Raw genomic sequence first — 15777 nt, 5'->3', positions numbered from 1 at the left:
GTGCTAAGCCCCTCCCCTTTAATCAGGGGAGGGAGGCCTGCTGGACTGTGACGCTGCTGCATGTAGCGCCGCGATATTCAATGAGAGCATCCCAAGAGGGAGGGGGAGCGCTTCCAGTAGCGCCCTGCCTCCTGCTTGGGGCGCTACCAAAGGGGGTGCAAGCTCATTTTCCCCCCAATTTGCCTTTAACAAATCTGTGCTGACTTTCATTTATTAGCCCATACTTTTCCAAATGCCAATTAATTTTGTCCCAGATTATTGTCTCGAACAGTTTCCCCACCACCAGCGTTAGGCTGGCTGGCCTGTAGTTGCTGGGTTTATCCCTCTCCCCATTTTTAAACAGGGGTGTAACATTTGCAATCCTCCAGTCCTCTGGCACCACCCCTATATCCAAGGAGGATTGGAAGATTGTGGTCAGAGCCTCAGCAATTTCCACCCTTACTTCCCTCAGCAACCTAGGATGCATCCCATCCGGATCAGGTGACTGTTATACTTTGAGGACTGCCAGCCTTCCTAGTACCTCCTCTTTATTTATTTTTATCCTATCCAATATCATTACTTCTTCCTCCTTTACTGCTACATTGACAGCATCCTCTTCTCTAGTGAAGCTAGATGCAAAGTATTCATTTAATAGCTCAGACATGCCCTCTGTCCCCTCAAGAATATCTCCTTTTGGGTCCTTAATCGGCCCCACTCTTCCTTGGACTATGCATTAACTATTTATATGTTCATAAAAGACTTTTGGGTTCCTTTTTATGTTAGCCATTAATCTATTCTCATACTCTCTCTTTGCCCCTTTTATTCCCTTTTTTAGATATCCTCTATATTCAGCTTGGTTTATATTCAGATTCACAAGCAACCCTACAAAGTTTGCAGAGGGGGAATATACTTCAGAGCACTGAAAAAAATATTATTAACTGTGAACTTGGGTAATACGAGAAGTTAGTCATATCAGACTAAGAGCAACACCCAAATCAAATCTATTTAAGTTTTCAGTCACATTAAATCAGCAACATATGAGGTTGTTGTGCTAGTCCTCACCACACTGCGCTCAATAAATCCCATTTTTCCAGAGTTCTCTTTTCCCAAGGCTATTTTCTACCCACTAGACAAAAAAGTAATGAAAAATGTGAAAATAAATCAAGTCTGTCGAAGTTATAGGTGCTGATAATGCAAGCCTTGGCACCAACATTCTTGCTAAGCTGTGTGGCCGTGCAGTGGCCTGGTGGTCCTGCGCAGGCCGCTCACCGGCTTTTCAATGGAAGAAATCATGCATGCGTGAAAATTTGAATGGGCCACACAGCCAGTTAAAGGGACGGCACACCAAAAAAAAAATTAGAGGGAACATTACTTGGCATCAGCTGCATCCCAGACCTAAGGGCCCCAGGTTACTGGGTGCTGAAGCCCATTCAACAGCTTTTGCAATCTATACCTCATAATGCCCACTGGCTTTGTAGTCAGCACATCGAGCCTGTGCAGCAAATGTGCTCGAGCCTCATTAAGGCTCAATTTTTAATGTAAACGAGATCTGCTCCACATAATGTGGCTGGAGCATCTCAGAAGCACTCCAGCTCTCGGCACCTATTGCAAAAGAGTGCTGCAAGGGAGGACCATATAGTACAATCTAATTTTTCTTCCTGGGTGGCCCTAATTTTCTAATACGGCCACCCAGCTTATCTGTTCCTGAATAACTTTGACCTAATAAAGGTTAATTTGCTGGTGGTGAAATCCTCTATTATATAATTTACCTTCCTCCCTCTGAAAAAGGAATGGTCTTTTCAAAGAGTCAGCTGTCTTTTACGAGCCGTGACCTTGATGCTCTCCCAACATGGCATGGGCGATATACTGGGAGAGCGGTCCAAAAATGCTAATGAGCTGACCTCACATTATTGGCTCCCAGGCATGACCAGCACATGATTTGCTGTGGTTCCACCATTTCTTTTTCCTGGTTGTAGGCAATAAGAACATAAGAACACAAGAAATAGGAGCAGGAGTAGGCCAATCGGCCCCTCGAGCCTACTCCACCATTCAAAAAGATCATGGCTGATCTGATCCTAACCACCAATCCACTATCACAGAACCATCTCCTGAATCTAACAGAATTAGACACACGAAATAGGAGCAGGATCAGGCTACACGGCCCCTGGGCCCGCTCCGCTACCCACAGGGCCATGTCCGATCCGAACCTAGACTCATGTCCAAATTCCTGCCCGCTCCCCGTAACCCTTAATTCCCTTTACTTCTAGGAAACTGTCTATTTCTGTTTTAAATTTATGTAATGATGTAGCTTCTACAGCTTTTTGGGGCAGCATATTCCATGGACCTACCACCCTCTGAGTGAAGTAGTTCCTCCTCATCTCAGTTTTGAAAGAGCAGCCCCTTATTCTAAGACTATGCCCCCTAGTTCTAGTTTCACCCATCATCGGGAACATCCTCCCCGCATCCACCCGATCCAAACCCTTCACAATCTTATATGTTTCAATAAGATCGCCTCTCATTCTTCTGAACTCCAATGAGTAGAGTCCCAATCTACTCAACCTCTCCTCATATGTCCATCCCCTCATCCCCGGGATTAACCGAGTGAACCTTCTTTGTACTGACTCGAGAGCAAGTATGTCCTTTCTTAAGTATGGACACCAAAACTGTACGCATTATTCCAGGTGCGGTCTCACCAATACCTTGTACAACTGAAGCAATACCTCCCTATTTTTATATTCTATCCCCCTAGCAATGAAAGCCAACATTCCATTGGCCTTCTTAATCACTTGCTGCACCTGCATACTAACCTTTTGAGTTTCGTGCACCAGGACCCCCAGATCCCTTTGTACTTCAGTACTTTCCAGTTTCTTGCCATTAAGATAATAACTTGCTCTACGATTTTTCCTGCCAAAGTGCATAACCTCACACTTTCCAGTATTGTATTCCATCTGCCAAATCTCTGCCCACCTACTTAGCCTGTCTATGTCCCCTTGCAGGTTTTTTATGTCCTCCTCACTCACTACTTTCCCTCCCATCTTAGTATCATCTGCAAACTTTGATATGTTACACTCGGTCCCCTCCTCCAAATCGTTGATATAGATTGTAAAGAGTTGGGGACCCAGCACTGACCCCTGCAGAACACCACTAGTTACTGATTGCCAGTCTGAGAATGAACCATTTATCCCAACTCTCTGCCTTCTGTTAGATAGCCAATCCTCTATCCATGCCAGAATATTACCCCCAATCCCGTGATTTTTTATCTTAAGCAATAATCTTTTGTGTGGCACCTTGTCAAATGCCTTTTGGAAGTCTAAATACACTACGTCCACTGGTTCCCCTTTATCCACCCTATACGTTACTTCCTCAAAGAACTCCAGCAAATTTGTCAAACATGACTTCCCCTTCATAAAACCATGCTGACTTTGTCCTATTAAATTATGATTATCCAAATGTCCTGTTACTGTCTCCTTAATAATGGACTCCAAAATTTTACCTACCACAGATGTTAGGCTAACCGGTCTATAGTTTCCAGCCTTCTGTCTACTGCCCTTTTTAAATAAGGGTGTTACATTAGCAGTTTTCCAGTCTGCCGGGACCTTTGCCGAGTCCAGGGAGTTTTGGAAAATTATTACCAATGCATCCACAATCCCTACCGCCACTTCCCTCAAGACCCTAGGATGTAAGCCATCAGGTCCAGATGATTTATCTGCCTTGAGTCCCATTATTTTACCGAGTACCACTTCCTTAGTGATTTTGATCGTGTTTAGCTCCTCTCCCCCTTTAGCCCCCTGTTTGTCCAGTGTTGGGATATTCTTAGTGTCTTCTACTGTAAAGACTGATGTAAAATATTCATTCAGTGTTTTTGCCATCTCCATATTTCCCACCATTAATTTCCCGGTCTCATCCTCTAAGGGACCAACATTTACTTTAGCCACCCTTTTTCTTTTTATATAACTATAAAAACTCTTACTATCTGTTTTTATATTTTTTGCTAATTTACTTTCATAATCTATCTTCCCTTTCTTAATCAATCTTTTTGTTATTTTTTGCTGTCTTTTAAAGTTTTCCCAATCCTCTATCCTCCCACTTGATTTGGCTACCTTATATGCCCTTGTTTTTAGTCGAATACTATCCTTAATTTCTTTACTTAGCCACGGATGGCTGTCTTTTCTTTTACACCCTTTTCTTCTCAGTGGAATATATATTTTTTGGAAGTTGTAAAATAACTCCTTAAATGTACACCACTGATCATGTATCGTCTTACCCTTTAATCTATTTTCCCAATCCACTCTACTCAATTCCGCTCTCATACCTTCATAATCTCCTTTATTCAAGCTTAGCACGCTTGTTTGAGATCCAACCTTCTCACCCTCTAATTAAATATGGAATTCAACCATGTTATGGTCACTCATTCCAAGGGGATCCTTTACTAGGACATTTTTAATTAATCCCGTCTCGTTACATAGGACCAGATCTAAGGTTGCTTGCCCCCTGGTCGGTTCATTTACATACTGCTCAAGAAACCCATCCCTAATACACTCAATGAACTCATCCTCAAGGCTGCCCTGCCCAATTTGATTTGTCCAATTAATATGATAGTTAAAATCCCCCATAATTATAGATGCTCCCTTATTACAAGCCTCAACTATTTCCTGATTGATACTCCGTCCAACAGAGTTGCCACTGTTTGGAGGCCTATAGACTACGCCCACTAGTGTTTTTTTCCCCTTGTTATTCCTTACCTCCACCCAAACTGTTTCATTATCCTGATCTTTTGACCCAATATCATTTCTCTGTATTACAGTGATTCCTTCCTTTATTAACATAGCCACCCCACCTCCCCTTCCTTCCTGCCTGCCCTTCCTGATCGTTAAATAACCTGGTATGTTTAATTCCCAGGCATTGTCACCCTGCAGCCATGTTTCTGTAATGGCCACAAGATCATACCCATACGTAGTTATTTGTGCCATTAACTCGTCTATTTTGTTACGAATGCTACGTGCATTCAGATAGAGAACTTTCAAAGATGTTTTGTGACACTCAGTTCCTGCTTTTGCCCTTTTTATTACTTTACCTTTTACTCCATACCTTCTGCCCCTTCCTGACACGCTCTGGTTTTTAATTTCCCCACTGCTACCTAAGTCTATGACCTTCTCTGTTGTCATTTAAATATTTGCTCTCTAGGAACCTCTCCCTCTCTACAGCCCTAGTTATATGATCCGCCAGGACTCTAGTCCCAGCACTGGCCAAGTGAAGCCCATCCCAACGGAACAGCTCCCTCCTGCCCCAGTACTGGTGCCAGTGTCCCAGGAAGCAAAACCCATTTCCCCCACACCAGTCTTTGAGCCACGCATTTATCTCTCTAATTTTATTTGTCCTAGCCAAATTCGCTCATGGCTCAGGTAATAATCCAGATTATTACCCTTGTGGTTCTGCTTTTTAATTTGGCCCCTAGCTGCTCAAACTCCCTCAGCAGAACCTCCTTCCTTGTCCTATCTATGTTGTTGGTACCAACATGGACCACGACAACTGGATCCTCCCCCTCCCACTCCAAGTTTCTCTCCAGCCCAGAGGAGATGTCCTTAACCCTGGCACCGGGCAGGCAACACAGCCTTCGGGACTCTCGCTCTCGGCTGCAAAGAACTCTATCTATCCCCCTAACGATACTATCCCCTACCACTACAACATTTCTTTCAACTCCCCCCACTTGAATGGCCCCCCGCTCCACAGTGCTGTGGCCAGGTTGCTCATCCTCCCTGCAGTCCCTGCTCCTGTCCCCACAGGGAGTAAGAGCCTCGAACCTGTTGGACAAGTGCCAAGGCTGCGGTTCCTCCAACACTACCTCCTGGATCCCCGTACCTGCCTCACTTCTAGTCACACCATCCTGACCCTGGCCATGGACTACATCTGAATTAATTAATCTAATTGGTGTGACTACCTCGTGATACACAGAGTCCAGGTAACTGTACAGGATATGTGAAGGGTTAAATGTGCACACTCCAGACTGAGTGACTTGGCCTGCTCAATACATTGGCTCCTTAATCTGGATTTAGCTCCTATTAAATTGTATTAGGAAACTGGCTTTTAAAAGACAACCATCAGTTACCTCTGTCTACTAGCTGTGATGGTTGTACATGGAACTAGTTTGGACATTCTCAATCCAGTTCTTAATGGACAGGGTCCGCCCCCCACCCCCCACCACCACCACCACCTCCAACCCACCCCCTACCCCCCATCCAATACCTCCTAATCTGGCACTAAATTGTCATTCAGAAGGCCACAGGATGGCTGACATGGGAAATTGAAAAATCTCACACTGACACAGTAGGTGATGCTCTTCTGTGATCAGAGCTGAGTCTCATGTGTTTACCCTGTATCTAGCTGTGCTATACCTGACCTGGAATTGCTTGATATTGACACTAGATGCTCAAAATAAAAAAAGGGTCTGAAATGAGTTGCTAGTGGGCATGGGTTCACAGCACAAATCTGTTCCTAATTCAGCACTAATTGATAATCTTATTTTGAAGCTACAGGAAAGCTGTTCTAGAAAATGACAAAAAACTTACAGCGTTTCAGTTTATTTTTGTCTACATAAAAATAGTTGAATCACAAATTGTACGTAGAACATTTAAATAAATTGGTACATTTTAAAACAAGTTCATTCTCAGATTATGGTGCTATAATAATGTGCTGCAATTTTTAGTTGGCTAGTGCTAGTATAGGAAAAACTTGAAGCAGACACTTCCTGACCACAATTACATCACTGCATCTGCAAAAATAACACAAGGAGACAACTAATTGACTGCACAGAGACAAGCTTATATGGAATAACAAATCCATATACAGGTATATGTAAGTTATCACTTTATTTCTTTGCTCTCTTCCTCCTTTTCTTTTGTGCTTTTTCTTTCTCTTTTTTTACTCTTCCGTTTTTACTTCTCCTTCCTATTTGTACAGCATTTTCCTCTCCCATTTCCTACATTATTCACCCTTTCCAAAGGGAGAGAATGCAGTGTGGGAGGGAGCTGGGCAGGAGGTAGCAGCAGATCAAGAGGTTTGGGGGCTGGCAGATGCAGAAATGGTTGGCAAGGGACGGCCAACAGAGAGCTGGTGGGAGATGGCAAGAGATCAAGAGTTGGCAGGAGGCAGTGGCAAATCAAGTCAGTCAAGAAGTGGTGGCAAATTGGGGGAGTTGGGTGAGAGGGAGTGGCGGATCAGAGATGTCAGACGGGAGATGGTGGAAGTTGGGCATGGAGGCCGTGGCACATCAGGTGAATCAGGTGGGAGGAGGCAACAGATCAGGCCAGTTGGGTGAGAGGTAGTGGTAGGTGTTGTGTATGTACCTTTAAGAGAATAACTGGTCTCAGACTGCAGTACCGGCAGTGACCACCCCTGTATAAAAGGCGCTAGAGAGCCTCTGTTTTGTGAGATTCATTTATGCCTTTCACCAGTAAAGTTCTGTTTGTTTCTCTCCTGCTAGTCCGTGTCTCAATCATTCACGGACTTAACACTGGCGACGAGTTAGAAACAAACTTACCTGCAACTCAGCAGCAGCTCCGACGACGTGTTGAAGGTCGGAGCCAGAAGAAAGAAAAATAAAAAAATAGGCCATTGAAACTCGAGAAACGGGCGTCGACCGTCAATCATCGATTTCAAAACTTGCAGGAGAGACTGTCCAGAGCCAGGCTGGGTTCCTCGGTCCGTGGTTTCCCAGCTAATCGGGCTGGTGGCAGGTAGTGCTCTGATCCTTCCTGGGCTGCAACGGGGCCGGGCAGCGAGTCGGGAAGCAAGGAGAGAGAGAGAGAGGGTGGAGCATACAGGGCGCGGCCGGTGTTTCGAAGCTGGGCAGCATTCGGACCTCAGAAGAGGGAGGGAAGTGTCCCAGAGGGTCCGCTCCACGACGGGAAGATAATAAAAGAAACAAATTAATATTTAACACGCAGGAAACCATGGAAAGCAGCGCTAACAACAGCGGGGAAGAAGGAAAAGCGCGGGAGGCGCCATTTTGTTAAATCGGAGAAGAAGGCAAAGCGCGGGAGGCGCCATTTTAGATTTGCAAGATGCCGAAGACTGGCTGTATCACTGCTTTTGATAATACATCAGAGGACTGGACCACGTATGTGGAAAGAGTCGAGGTATATTTCGAGGCAAACGATATAGCAGAGGGGAAAAAGGTATCGGTATTGTTAAACTTAATGGGCGCTAGAACGTACGGCCTATTGCGGGACCTGATTACTCCAGCCAAACCGAAGGCGAAGAGTTTTAACGAAATTGTTGCTGTTCTACAGGAGCACTTAAACCCTGCACCGCTGTTGATAGCAGAAAGATTTAAATTCCACAGGAGAACTCAGCACAAAGATGAGAGCAATGCTGAGTATCTTACAGAACTACGCAAGCTATCAAAGCACCGCCAGTTCGGAGCAGGACTGCCAGATACCCTACGGAACAAATTTGTCTGTGGACTCCTGAGTGAAGGAACACAGAAGAAGTTACTCACAGAAAAAGAGCTGACGCTAGATAAGGCTTTCAGCGTGGCAATATCGTATGAAGCAGCAGCCAGGGGAGCTGCAGAAATTCAACAAAAACCACAGGAATACGGCACCCATGAAATGACACGGGGATTTGCAAAATGTTATCGCTGCGGCAGAACTAACCATGACCAGAAGGACTGCTGGTCCAAAGACAAAATATGCAGACAATGCGGAAAGATTGGACACATTGCACGAGTTTGTAGGCCTGGGAAGAAGACCAGCGACAACAAAAAGGCCACTAAGGAACCGTACAAGAAAGTACAAAAGATGACAGACAGTAGTTCCGAAGACCAGATGAGCGATAGTGAATCCGGAAACAGAAGACTAAGCTGTCTCAAACTTCACAATGTAATCACAAAAGAGGATCACCGAACCATTTGGGTCACTCTCACGATAGCAGGGTCCCAAGTTAAAATGGAATTGGATACAGGATCAGTGCTAACCGTCATGAATCGACGAGACTACGAGCGGCTATTTTCACACATACCCTTGAGAGAGACATCCATCGTCTTGACGACGTATACGGGGCAAAAAGTATACCCCAGAGGAAAAATAAGGGTGCCTGTCGAATACAACGGCAAGAAAATACGGAAATTGTATCTCTACATACTGCCAAATGGTGGACCACCGTTATTGGGACGGGAATGGATCAGGAAGATAAACTTAGATTGACATTCCATTCATGCAATGATGGTGGATGGTAAAAAAGATGAAGACATCACTCCTGGACGATTGTCAACAATCTTAGCTAACGCCAAAGAGGTATTTCAACAAGAACTGGGCACGCTTAAAGGCGTAACCGCCTCGATAAAAATAGAAGAGAATGCAGTTCCCAAGTTTTTCAAAGCGAGACCGGTACCATATGCAATTCGCCCAGCCGTCGAGGCAGAGCTGGAGAATCTGGAGAAGGCGGGCGTGTTGTCTAAGGTCGACTGGAGCGAGTGGGCGACACCCATCGTTCCTGTCATGAAGAAAATGTTAACCAATAAGTCCGGAGAGCCAAGGAAGATTCGCATCTGTGGGGATTTCAAGGTGATGGTGAACCCTGTCCTTCGCACAGTACAATATCCTCTACCAAGGATAGAAGACATCTTCGCCTCGCTGTCTGGAGGGAAGCGTTTTACAAAAATTGACCTAGCACAATCATATTTGCAGATGGAGGTTGAAGAGTCCTCTAGGAAGTATCTCACGATAAACACTCACAAAGGTCTTTACCAGTATCATCGATTGGTATTCGGAGTAGCATCGGCTCCGGCGATATGGCAAAGAGTGATGGTACAAGTCCTGCAAGGGATTCCGGGGACTCAGTGTTACTTGGACGACATCCTTGTAACAGGTGAAGATGACAGTGAACACTTTAACAACCTAGAACAGGTGCTCACTAGACTACGGGAACATGGGCTGCGAGCCAACCGCCCCAAGTGCGAATTTTTTAAGAAACAGATATCGTATTGTGGCCACGTGATTGATGAAGAGGGGTTACATAAGTCCCCTGACAAAATTGAAGCGGTTGTTAAGGCCCCAGTGCCTGAAAATGTGTCGCAGCTGAGGTCATTCCTCGGGTTGGTGAATTACTATCATAAGTTTTTGCCGAATTTGTCGACAATTCTGCACCCACTGAATGCCCTGCTATGAACGGAGGTAGCATGGAAATGGAGCGCTGATTGTAAGCGTGCTTTTCAGAAGAGTAAGGAGTTAATCACTTCAAAGGAAGTATTGGCTCACTACAACCCAGCACTGCCAATCAGGCTGGCGTGTGATGCGTCTTCCTATGGCATTGGGGCGGTACTGTCACATAAATTCCTTGATGGTTCGGAGCGGCCGATAGCTTTTGCGTCACGCTCGTTAACTTCTGCCGAGCGTAACTACGCCCAGATTGACAGAGAGGCCCTCAGCCTAGTGTGGGGGGTGAAGAAGTTCAATCACTATCTGCATGGTCAAAAATTTACTCTACTAACCGATCATCAACCTCTTGTCTCCATTTTCAACCCTCAGAAGGGCGTACCGATAATGACAGCACAACGGCTGCAGAGATGGTCCCTTTTCCTAGGGGCACACCAATATGACATCGAGTACAAAGGAACTAAACAGCATGGAAATGCTGATGGATTGTCACGTCTACCGTTGCCGACGGTGGAAGAAGAAGACCTTGCAGTGGATCCAATGGAGTTATTCCACTCGACCATAGTCGAATGTCTCCCTGTGACGAATGCAAACATAGAAAAGGAAACACGGAATGACCCGACACTATCACGGGTCTATGATTTAACGGTGAAGGGATGGCCAGCACATGGCGAACCACTGCTGCCAGCATTCTCGTCGAGAAGAGAACAGCTGTCAGTGTGCAGAGGAACCTTGATGTGTGGATCCAGAGTAGTAATTCCACCTACGTTGACGGATAGAGTGCTCAATGAGCTTCATGAGGGTCATCTGGGTGGGGTAAAAATGAAGAGCTTAGCCAGAGCGTTTGTGTGGTGGCTGGGAATCGATAGAGAAATCGAAGAGATGACCAAGAGCTGTGCAGGATGCCAGAAGGTCCAAAACGCCCCACCACAAGCTCCTCTGCATCCATGGGAGTGGCCCTCATCTCCATGGCAAAGGGTGCACATTGATTCTGCTGGTCCCTTCATGGACTCGATGTTTTTAATTGCGGTGGATGCACATTCAAAGTGGCCAGAGGTAATAAAAATGTCCCCAACCACCACGGAAAAAACTATCACAGCTTTACGAACCATATTCGCCAGGAATGGGCTGCCTGAACAGATTTACTCTGACAATGGACCACAGTTTGTGTCTGAAGAGTTCCAGAGGTTCTTAAAGAACAATGGTGTTAAGCATTACACATCTGCCCCATATCATCCAGCCACTAATGGATTGGCTGAGAGGTTTGTCCAAACATTCAAGAAGGCTATCAAGGCAATGTCTAATGAAGGTATACCCCTACAACACAAGGTGGACAACTTCTTGTTTGCCTACCGGAATGCGACACATGCGGTTACCAACCAAACTCCAGCCATGATGTTCTTCAATCGAAGACTACGATGCCGCTTGGATTTGGTTAAGCCAAACGTCCGAAGAGATGTGGAGAACAGGCAGTTTCAGAATATGAATGAAAGGCCGACCAGGAGTTTTAAGATAGGTCAACCAGTTTTGGCCTGGGACTACCGCACTGAGAAATGGCAGCCAGGAACGATTTGTACACGACAAGGACCTCTCATGTATACCGTGGACGTTGGGGAGAGCATTGTAAGACGACATGCTGACCAGATTCTAGAGTCACTGGAAAACGTCAACTCCACACCACGATCTGATACACCTGGTAATGAAATCGAAGTTCCAATTGCAGCTACCGCAGACCCGGTAATATTGGAAGCAGAGGAACCAAACAATGACATTGATTCCGACTCAACATTGCCAGAAGAACCCGATACCCCAAAGAGGCGTTATCCAGACAGAATCAGGAAGTCTCCTCAAAGACTGAACTTATAATTGCTTAAACTTAACCAATGTATCTAGCAACAGTAATTGTGATTGTAATTCGTTATCATTAGTTGTTAAATGAATGTTATGTACTGTTTATCTAAAAGGGGAGGAAATGTTGTGTATGTACCTTTAAGAGAATAACTGGTCTCAGACTGCAGTACCGGCAGTGACCACCCCTGTATAAAAGGTGCTAGAGAGTCTCTGTTTTGTTAGATTCGTTTATGCCTTTCACCAGTAAAGTTCTGTTTGTTTCTCTCCTGCTAGTCCGTGTCTCAATCATTCACGGACTTAACAGTAGGTTGTGAGGCAGTGGTAGTTCAGTTGCCCTTCACCATGCCACATAAACACGTCACACAGTTAGAGAACTACAGTACTAGATTGACACAAACAAATCTGTTTTCTCCCCTCTCTTCCTGAACTGTTGAACAACTCCATTAATGCCAAGCACCTTGTTTCTAAGCAATCATTCATCATATGTCAGCCTAAGCCTAGGTAATGATTGTTAGCAGGATATTTCACCATTGGAAGCATCACTTTTGAGCCAGTTGGTCCTCACTCCTGTATGTTCAAGAAGGGCTGCTGGACAGTGATTAAGTGTAGCACTCTGGCTAATATTTTGTTCATCTCTAACCAGTAGTACTGAAACCAATTGTCGCATCCATACCACTGCCTTAACTAATCCTGCACAGACTGGGGAGTTAAACTAGGCCATTTTTAGTCTATGTGGCTAAGCTACTTAATACTTTACCCAGTTGAGCTATCAGGGAAGTCCATGTTCTTGAATTCTTGAAGAAATATACTTTTATAATTCAGGATTTTCAATTCTGGGTTTTTATATGAATTAAAGATAAATGCAACTGACTCCTGAGTGACATGCCACATCTATTCAATTGCATTCAAAATTGTTGTGCCATCTTTTACCTGCTGTCAACTAATTGTCTGCACAGATCAATCAAAATCAAGATAAATACCATTATCAATTGCAGATTATAATCTTCTGGATTACAATTGTCTGAAAGTGTCTCACATTTGAGGAAGATAAATGTTTAAGGGTATGAGAAAAGAATTTGCAAATGGAATTAGAGTGTACTGCTGCTTTGGTAAGCTAGGATTGATTAAGGCATGATGGGACAAATGGTTGCAACCTATAATGAAACTTTGGGGATTGCTATGATTTTTCCAGCACATGTGAGAATATATATTGCAATATATTAAATTCTGATATAATTATTATATTATATCAACTTCTTATACTATAAGTTTGAGCCTTAATAGTTACATTCATTATATCATCATTTTCTGGCCAGTCATACAGAATACACATCCCATATTTTTAACTTTGTTTGAAAATTAGATTTAAATTGAAGATTGCAAGAAACTTTACAGGGGCCAAAAAAATACTAACAGTGTTAGGAGAAGAGATGGGGAGATGACCAAAGGCATGTAAAAGAGGTAGATTTTGTGGAGGCTTTTTAAGGGACAGCATTCCAGAGTGTGGAGCCAAAAGGCTTAAGGAGAGAGAGAGAGCTGTAAAGGAAGCCAAGGTCGAAAGAGCAGAGTATGTGCACTTGTCAAATAAGGCTGGAGAAGACTGCAAAGGCAAGTAGGGGCAAAGATTGAAACAGATTTTTAAATGAGGATAAGGATGTTGAATTTGATGTGGTTGAGGATGGGAAGTCAATGTTAATTAACGAGGACAGACTTGAATGAGTGGGACTTGGTTGATTGAGTGGGACTTGTTTGGGATAGGATACAGATGGCATCCTATCATCCAATACGTCCTGCTCAATCAACCCTATCCTATCACCACTAACCTACAGGAGTTTTGGATCAATTGGAGTTTATATAGAATGACTATTGAAGTCTGGCAAAAAGTGCATTACAGAAATCAAGTCTGGCGTTGATGAAGGCATGGATGAAAGAGCCCCGCATCAATAGAGTGAGGTAAGGGCAGAGGTAAGTCATTTTGCAGTGTTGGAAATAAGCAGTGTAGATGACTGAAAGTATATGGAATTTGAAGCTCAGCTCAGGGTTGAACAGAAAGTGATGCTGTATTACAGAGGAGAGAAGGTAGAGGAAGATGGTGTGGTCCATATGTTGAATGTCAGACATTGAAGAAGAAAAAACAGGTAAGCATGCAGCAGTCAATTACAAGAGATATTATCAATGATTTTTTCCAATGTGCTCCTGGTACTGTGCTGTAGGGTGGAAACTGGACTAAGGGCATCTGAACAGGAAGACGTGGACATGGAGCTGTCTGGCATTGACGTGAAGGAGGAGAGAGAGAGAGAAGCACAAGTGAAGAGAGAGAGAGAGAGAGAGAGAGAGAGAGAGAGAAGTGAAGAAGGAAAGTGAGAGTCAGAAACAGAAGGACCTCGGGGATAGGGCATTAGTAGGACAGAGGGTTCAAGGATGTGCTTTTTGAGGAGAGTAGTAAAAGAAGCATGGTGAGAGAGGGACACAGATGTGAAGGCCGAGAGGGAAACAGAAAAAGACCAGAAGTGAAGAAGTTGAGAGATAGAGTTAGAAGTGAAGGAGAGAGAGATTGGTGGCAATGTAAGCTTTGAAGACTTGTCTGTACCACGGTATCCACAGCTGGTTACGTGTGAGAGACTATGGCAACTTTTCAAAAAGGTTTGAAAATCACTGTTTTAAGCCAAAAAGAAATTGAAAACAGCAATGAAAGCAGAAATACCATCTGGAGTACAGCTTATCTGAACCTAAATACAGGTAAAATGATAACTTATTTTTGTGCTTATTTTTAATGCAGTGATTTAACAGATCAGGATGAAACAGATGGAGAATATTGCACTTGCAGGAACATAGCTAACACGTCTAATAGCAGAATATTCTATTTGTTCCACAATGATTCATTCCCAAGTTTTAAACATGTTTCTGGGATCAGACTATTAAGTGCGAGTTCACTGTAATGAATTGTGATAGAAAGTAAAGAAAGACTTGCATTGATATCGTGTCTTTCACAACCTCCGGATGCCACAAAGTGTTTTACAGCTAATTAAGTACTTTTGAAGTGTAGTCACTGTTGTAATGTAGGAAACGCAGCAGCCAATTTGCACACAGCAAGCTCCCACAAACAGCAATGTGATAATGACCAGATAATCTGTTTTAGTGATGTTGATTGAGGGATAAATATTGGCCAGGACACTGGGGATAACTCCCCTGCTCTTCTTCGAAATAGTGCCATAGGATCTTTTACGTCCACCTGAGAAAGCAGACAGGGCCTTGGTTTAACGTCTCATCCAAAAGTCGTAACCTCTGACAGTGCAGCACTCTTACAGTACTGCACTGGAATGTCAGCCTAGATTTCTGTGCTCAAGTCTCTGGAGTTTTGTGCAGTGAAAATTCTCATTTATACCCCTGTAGTAAATAATAGGATGCCTAGGGATTGTGGCGGGTGTGTGAAATTGGTCACTTGTGGTGAAAGTTATGTTGGTCTATTATAACAAGCTGAACTATACTTTGAGTCAGACACTCTGAATTAGTTGAGTGATGAGTTAGCAGTTATTGTATGTTTTGTGGTGACAATTGGCAGAATATATTTTTGGTGATTTTAAAAACATAAGAACATAAGAAATAGGAGCAGGAGTAGGCCAATCGGCCCCTCGAGCCTGCTCCGCCATTCAATAAGATCATGGCTGATCTGATCCTAACCGCCAATCTACTATCACAGAACCATCTCCTGAATCTAACAGAATTAGACACACGAAATAGGAGCAGGATCAGGCTACACGGCCCCTGGGCCCGCTCCGCTACCCACCATGTC

The sequence above is a fragment of the Somniosus microcephalus genome, chromosome 1, assembly GCF_052327205.1.
Source record: "Somniosus microcephalus isolate GS21.2 chromosome 1, FLI_Smic_1.0, whole genome shotgun sequence".
Classification (NCBI taxonomy): Eukaryota; Metazoa; Chordata; class Chondrichthyes; order Squaliformes; family Somniosidae; genus Somniosus; species Somniosus microcephalus.
This window is presented reverse-complemented; position numbering follows the sequence as displayed.